Source organism: Artemia sp. Qi Xiang Cuo, chromosome 4 (assembly GCF_049724085.1).
Source record: "Artemia sp. Qi Xiang Cuo chromosome 4, ASM4972408v1, whole genome shotgun sequence".
Classification (NCBI taxonomy): domain Eukaryota; kingdom Metazoa; phylum Arthropoda; class Branchiopoda; order Anostraca; family Artemiidae; genus Artemia; species Artemia sp. Qi Xiang Cuo.
Window position 1 is genome coordinate 34,703,144 of NC_142797.1, and position 7,500 is coordinate 34,710,643.

The following is a 7,500-nucleotide window of genomic DNA, read 5'->3' on the forward strand; positions in this document are numbered from 1 at the left end:
CCTTTCTACTTCAGTCTGGGATTAATTCTATTGTAAAAAGCATGACGTTTGAAAAAATTGATGTTCGTGTTTATCGATTCAGTGCATTGTTGTGTTTTTCGATTTATGGACTCGATTCCCAAATAAAGGGGAATTGTCAGGGGGGGTCCGTGCGAAGAATTGTCTGCGGGGGATTTTTTCAAATACTTTTTAATTTAAATACGATCGTTATTAATACGCGGGAGGGTAATTTTTCGGTGGAATTTCTCTTGAATTTCCTGTCCTTTGAGATCGCGAAAACGTGCAACGCGTAAAGTAGTACGAAATACAATATAAAATTATCACAGTTCATTTTACCTAGCACCCAAGTTTGTCAAATTCATTTTTTGACCCCGCACTAATCGAAGGCAAGTTATATATAAAGAAAAAGAAAAGAACTTGTTTGGGAGAAATGAGCAGAATTTTTTCAAGTAAGTTGGATGAATTATTACTATATGCGCAGTGAAGGTTTCACGACCACGTGCTATGTTGTTAAATCTCATAATTCTTTTCAGTTTTGAGGAGGTGAAAGCTTTTTTTATACTTAAGTTGTATTTTGAATGGTGAGCAAAAACACAAAATGGGGTATAATTCTTTTGGGTTTTTATAAAAGAAATCCAGTGAAAACATTTGGAACTTGGAAGAAAAAAATAATAGGCTGCCATGCTAATAGTGTATTCTTCCAAATGCACCGTCTCTTTTTTAGTTGTATTAAGTTGGGTTTCCCTTATGCTGCACTCTGAGGCTACTTTTAGTTTCGGCTGTCATGTTAAAATTGTTGAACAAATCCTCAAAGATGCTTTCTGTACTTCGAACACGGAGTAGTTAAAATTAGGGGAAGATTGCGAAATTGCCTTTCAGCTGTTCTAGGTCAATAGAACTTTCAGGGATGGATTAATGGTCCAAATTAGTCCTGGGCATTTTTATATATCTGTCCCTACTTCTGCTTCATAGCAGTGACTTTCCGTGAGCTAAAAAAGGGTATTTGTGTGTGAGCAGAGCTTTCATGGATGGTTTCTAGCCTAAATTAGGCTACCCTGGAAACGGCACTCGTAACCGAGTAAATCATAGGACGCTGTGTGCACCTGATCTTTCAAATTATTTACAATATTTTGAGAATGGGCAAAGGGATCAAGTTGAAACTTAGAGGGAGTATTCGAGGGTTAAGTGAACTTATAATTTTGACTTGGCGGGCGAAGAGAGGCAAATCGAAAAACGCAATATATTCTGATCTTCGAAATAGCATGTTTGTGATATCTTAGCGACGGACGACTTGGGGACGGAGTTGAAACTTACAGACACCGTTGGAGAAAGGAAGTGTAAGGGTTTAGGCGGCGGAAATCCAAATTTAGTCTTTGGGGAGGAGGAAAAGTCTAATTGCCTCAAATCCATATATAAATAACATTTTTGCACTGTAAGCTTCTACGTGACTTATTTATGCACGTATATCTAATTGGGATATCTAAAAGTAGTTGATATTTACTTAGAACTAATGTGTAATTTTCCGAGAGTGTAGAACGAAAGTGGTTCAAATATGTAATCCCCTGCTCACGCCCATGCAAATATAAATTCTATATTGTTTGTATAACCCAACAAATAATGTGAGATGCTAAACGTAATAAATGGCTGAATTGGCTACATGTTTATTAGTAACATGTGTCCCTGTTACTATTTTAATTTGTTAAAACATCTGTATACACGCTTAACCTACTTTTAGCAAAGAATTTGAAGTTATCCAATTGTCTTTGTATTGACCTTTAAAACTTACCAATAAAACACTATAATTTTCAATTGATGATTTTGCTTAAATTAATTCAATGAAACTTAGCTTCTTTAAAAACATTGTTGATGAAACTAGGCTATCTTGTTACAGCTGCTGCATATATTGACAAGGTTTAATATGGCGTAAATGATTCTTCTACTCAAAGGGCTTGAAACAGGTAGAGAGGAAATGACACATCAAATCTTTTGAAATCATGGAATAGCACAAAAACGCCTGTCACCAGATATTCCTCTTCCTATATCACATATCTACACTACACTACAGACTTACTTTCGCTATTTCTCAGGTTGAACGGAATTTATGTGATTAAGCTGCATTTGTTTAATCTCAATATTCCGGAAGTCATAGGCCTGAACGCTTCATCTTAATACATCCCTGATTAACTATTAATAACCAAAATGTAGATTTTTTATATAATAATAAACCAGCTACGGAAGAGAAAGTCTTGCTGTGATAGAACTTAGGAATGTTCATTTTTGCCATTTTACCTACGTCGAAATGTTCACTTTGGGTTTGGTTTTATATAAAAAAAAAAAACTTTAGCTCTGGACACGCGATTAACTTTCGAGTCTGTTTTTTATTAATATTTTTATATTAATAGGAAAGAATTAGGAAACAGAAAATGAATAATAGTCAACTGTTTTATCATATACATGTCTAATACCAATCTTACTTAACGAATGCGACTATCTGAAGTCTCGTAATTGAAATCGATGCCTTAAGAAAAAAAAAGAAGAAAAATCAGAATCGAGATTGTGAGGGGTATTGAGGTTAGCATCAGGATCAGTAGAAGTTTTTACATTGTCTCATCACTAGATGTTTTCCAAAATTATTTTCCCGTGGAAAAAAGAGGTTATAAGCTTGAGTTGCGCATAGTCGATTGGATGCATTCGTTTCAGCGGATTGTTTCAGTTTTTTATAAGATTTTATTTAGAGGTTTGTTCGTCTTTTTTTTCGGGGGGGGGGGGTCAGCTATAAAAACGGGCTCTTTTACAGTCATTTTATAATCAAAAAGGGCGCTAAATATGTTTTGAAACGGGGGAGGCGAGGTGAATATTCTTTCAAAGCACCCCAATGGCACGCCACCGAATTCGAAGAGAAATTACTGAAATATTAAAAAAAAAATGTAGATCGAGCCATCAGCACTGTTAGTCCCAGTAAAAAAAGTCATATATTGATCTTTGGCCTTACTTATCTCCTATATGGCAATTGTCAAATGATTTATATTGAGCCATTCATGGTGACAACACGAGCATGTCAAAATTACGTATTTTCCCCTGGAAAACGCTGCTGTGAACTTCTAATTTGAGTTGCGGCCGGTCGATTGGTTGCATTGTTAGTTGCGTTCATTTCAATGGATTGTATCGCCTGTTTTCATAAGATTTTACATTATGTAATGAGAAAGCGCATTAAGTGTGTTTTGGCATAAGGGAGGAGGGGGTGAATCTCTTTTCAATGAGCCCCAATTGCTACGCCGCCGATTTCAAAGTGAAAATCGCTGAAATATTTAAACACCATGCGATTAATCTATTTTTTGCTCTGAAAAAAAGTCCGTACTTGATGTAAATCGTCAGGGACTTTTAGATTTTATGGCTAATTTTGTAACGCTTTTGATCCCCGTCAAGACCTTCTTCAGTATGAAGCAACAGGAAAAATGTTCAATTTCGAGTTAATTTGCAAATCCGTGAAAAGGTTAACATTTTTTAGGCAGATTTCTTGATTGATGGTGTAGATATAACTACACGATGTTAATATTGTAGTCTTCGATTCGGTTGACTTCAGTGATTTGCAGTTTTAAACGGAAACTCCATGTCCTTCATCCATTGATAGTTCCATAGTAATCTTTATCTATTGTCTTTCGACTCCTCAAAATGGTAATTTTGACTCTAAAATCACAAATCGCTTTAAACATTATGACTGAAAAGCCTGAATGTCTTTTTGAGAAGGTAAGGGAGTGTATTAATTTCCTGTATGTTCAGGAAATTTAATAAACGGGCGATCCGGCACGTACAGAAGACGATGGGGGGGGGGGGCGTTTAGGCCTGTGCCCTTCATTCCTAGTAAACTCTGTCGTATTTATTATTATTGTCGTTGCCTTGAAGTTATTCTAAAAGATGGTCCAAACTCACCCATACATGGAGGGTGGTAAAACATTTTTATGATAACTTTTTCATTCTTATAACAGCACTAATGCTTTAAAAATACATTTGAATACACGTAGCCGTCGCTCTTTACGACCATTGCTTAGCACTAACACAGCTGGCATTTTGTGTCTTCAGTAGCATGTATGATTCACTACCCTATGTACTACTATACTATATGGCACTTAGTATGAATCGCAGGGCAAGCTATGTGAACAAACACACATTAATCCCGTTTAATATCCATTGGGTAATTAAAGGCTAGCTCCTTTTCTTTGAATAAAATAGTCTAGCTAAAAAAAAAAAAACGTAATTAAGAACCGCAGATAGGATTTTTTGGCGATAAACAGTAGAGTGGGGGGTGCTACTCCGAACAGGACCACGTGGTTTATGGTTTTCTCAGTGAGAATGAAAAAACAGGAATTTTCTCACTTGGAAAACCATGAATTTTGTCACATTTATGGTTGTTTTCATGGATGGATATGTGTGTTGGTCGATTTATTTGATGTTTTTCTCGGATGTCAACATCAAATTATGGATGTTTTATGGTTTTTGTCGGTGAGAATTTGAAAAACAGGAATTTTCTCACATTTATGTATGTTTTCATGGTTTTTGTCAGTGAGAATTTGAAAAACAGGAACTTTATCACATTTAAGGATGACAACAGCAATTCATGTCTGTTTTATGGTTTTCTCAGTGAGAATGGAAAAACAGGAATTTTCCATTGCTCACCCCTGCTGCCACCTACAACTTTTTTTAACACCATATATTGACACGAGAACCACGTGGTTTATGGACTTTGTCAGTGAGAATTTGAAAAACAGGAATTATGTCACATTTATGGATGGTTTATGGGCTTTGTCAGTGAGAATGAAAAAACAGAAAGTTTGTCAAATTTATTGACGGTTTTATGGATTTTGTCAGTGAGAATGAAAAAACAGGAAGTTTGTCACATTTATGGATGGTTTTATGGATGGTTATGTGTATTGATTATTTGATGGTTTTATGGACTTTGTCAGTGAGAATGAAAAAACAGGAAGTTTGTCACATTTATGGATGGTTTCATGGATGGTTATGTGTGTTGATTATTTGATGGTTTTATGGACTTTGTCAGTGAGAATTAAAAAACAGAAAGTTTGTCACATTTATGGATTGTTTTATGGATGGTTATGTGTGTTGATTATTTGATGGTTTTATGGATTTTGTCAGTGAGTATGGAAATACAGAAAGTTTGTCACATTTATGGATGGTTTTATGGACTTTGTCAGTGAGAATGAAAAAACAGAAAGTTTGTCACATTTATGGATGGTTTTATGAATGGTTATGTGTGTTGATTATTTGATGGTTTTATGGATTTTGTCAGTGAGAATGGAAAAACAGGAACTTTGACACTTCCTTCTTGTTGTTGTTCAAGCCAGATGTTACGAGTTTCCGGGAAACACATGTGCTATCAGTCATTAATCAAATTGTCTCCGGCGCGAAGTTTATTAATGTCTTTGTAGTTCTAAAGAGAACCCTATCCGTGGAAGTTAATTAATGTCTGACAGATGATGTCATGTTTGATTGATTGACACGAAAGGGGAATGAATTTGTTATTCTAAAGAGAATTGATTTGATTTATGAAAGGGGAATTAATTTGTTGTTTCTAAAGAGAATTGATTCACGGGCAGATGTTACGAGTTTCCGGGAAACACATGTGCTATCAGTCATTAATCAAATTGTCTCCGGCGCGAAGTTAATTAATGTCTTTACATTTCAAAAGAGAAAACTCTCCGAGACAAAGTTTAAAGTCTGACAGATGATGTCATGATTGATTGATTGACACGAAAGGGGAATTAATTTGTTGTTCTAAAGAGAATTGATTCACGAAAGGGAAATTAATTTGTTGTTTCTAACAAGAGAATTGATTCATGGGCAGACGTTTTGATCTTAGCGAGCGAAAAGGTTTCCAAATAATTTGAAATGTATTAACGCAGAGATGCCAAACAAAAGGAACATGCCGAAATTCCGTTTAGGGATAATTTTGGCGAAACCGTTTTAGCTATTTTATGGAACTATTTCGGCGAAACAGTTAGAGACATTTTGAAAGAAGATTTTTGAAGAGATTTTGGAAGAGAATTTGAGTGTGGTCGTTATAATACACAAGTTTCAATTGAACAGTGTTGTGAGGTCCTCTACCTCAACCCAAAGGGTCCCAATTGCTCTACCCCAACCCAAAGGGCCCCGATTGCTCTACCCCAACCCCCAAAGGTTCCGCTGCCCCTAACCCCCACCCCAAGGCCCTCCCCCCGGTCCGCAAGGGTTCCCCCCACCCCCAACGGACACACCAGGCCCCAAAGGGCCCCTCCGGACCCTCAAAGGTCCTCCACCAGTCCCCAAAGGCCCTCTCCCGGTCCCCAAAGGTCCCCCAGGCACCCAAAGGCCCCCAGACCCTAAAAAGGCCAACCCCGAGCCCCCAAAGGCCCTCCCCGGGCCCCAAAGGTCCACCAGACCCCCAAAAGCCCTCCCTCGGCCCCCAAAGGCCCTCCCCGGGCTCCCAGGGCTCCCAAAGGGCCTCGAGTGCTCGACCCCAACCCCGAAGGAAGCCTCCGGTCCCCAAAGGTCCCCTCAGGCTCCCAAAGGACCCTCCAGACCCCGAAGACCCTCACCCAGTCCCCAAAGGTCCCCCAAGCTCCCAAAGGGCCCCCCGACCCCCAAACGCCCTCCCCAGACCCCCAAAGGCCCTTCCCGGTCCCCAAAAGCCATACCCGAGCCCCCAAAGGCCCTCCCCGGTCCCCAAAGGTCCACCAGACCCCCAAAGGCCCTCCACCAGTCCCCAAAGGCCCTCTCCCAGTCCCCAAAGCCCCATAGAGCTCCCAAAGGACCAACGGGGTCCCAAAGTGCCCCCAGACCCCCAAAAGACCTTACCCGAGCCCCAAAGGCCCTCCCCGGGCCCCAAAGGTCAACCAGATCCCCAAAGTCCCACCACCAGTCCCCAAAGGCCCACACCCCGTCCCAAAACCCCCAACGAGCTCCCAAACGCCCTCCCCGGGCCCCCAAAGGACCACCCGACCCCCAAAGACCCTCCCCCCCTCCCCAAAGGCCCTCTCCCCGACCCAAAAAGCCCCCTCGAGCACCCAAAGGCCCTCCCCGGTCCCCAAAGGACCACCAGACCCCCAAAAGCCCTCCCTGTGCCCCAAAGGCTATCCCCGGGCCCCCCCCAAAGCCCCATCGAGCTCCCAAAGAACCAACAGGGTCCCAAAGGCCCTCCACCGGTCCACAAAGGTCCCCCGGGCTTCCAAAAGACCACTCAATCCTCAAGAGCCCCCGGATCCCCAAACGCCCTCCCTGGGCCCCAAAGGTACTCCCCCGCTCACCATACATGCACACAAAAAGTTACACACACACACAAAAACTTACACAGACAAGCCAAAACCTACACACACAAAAACTTACACACACACACACACACACACACACACACACACACACACACACAAAAACTGATACACACACACACACAAAAAAAAAAACTTACACACACAAAAACATACACACACACACACACACAAACATACT

General features: G+C 40.4%; 2 protein-coding genes across 2 annotated transcripts in view; one reads left to right on the top strand and one right to left on the bottom strand.

Moving 5' to 3' along the window:
* Window positions 1–7,500, top strand: part of Oat (Ornithine aminotransferase precursor) — a 164,276-nt gene that overhangs the window by 89,776 nt on the left and 67,000 nt on the right. The window lies entirely within an intron of this gene.
* LOC148953043 (uncharacterized) overlaps window positions 1–7,500 on the bottom strand; it is an 80,362-nt gene that overhangs the window by 50,500 nt on the left and 22,362 nt on the right. The window lies entirely within an intron of this gene.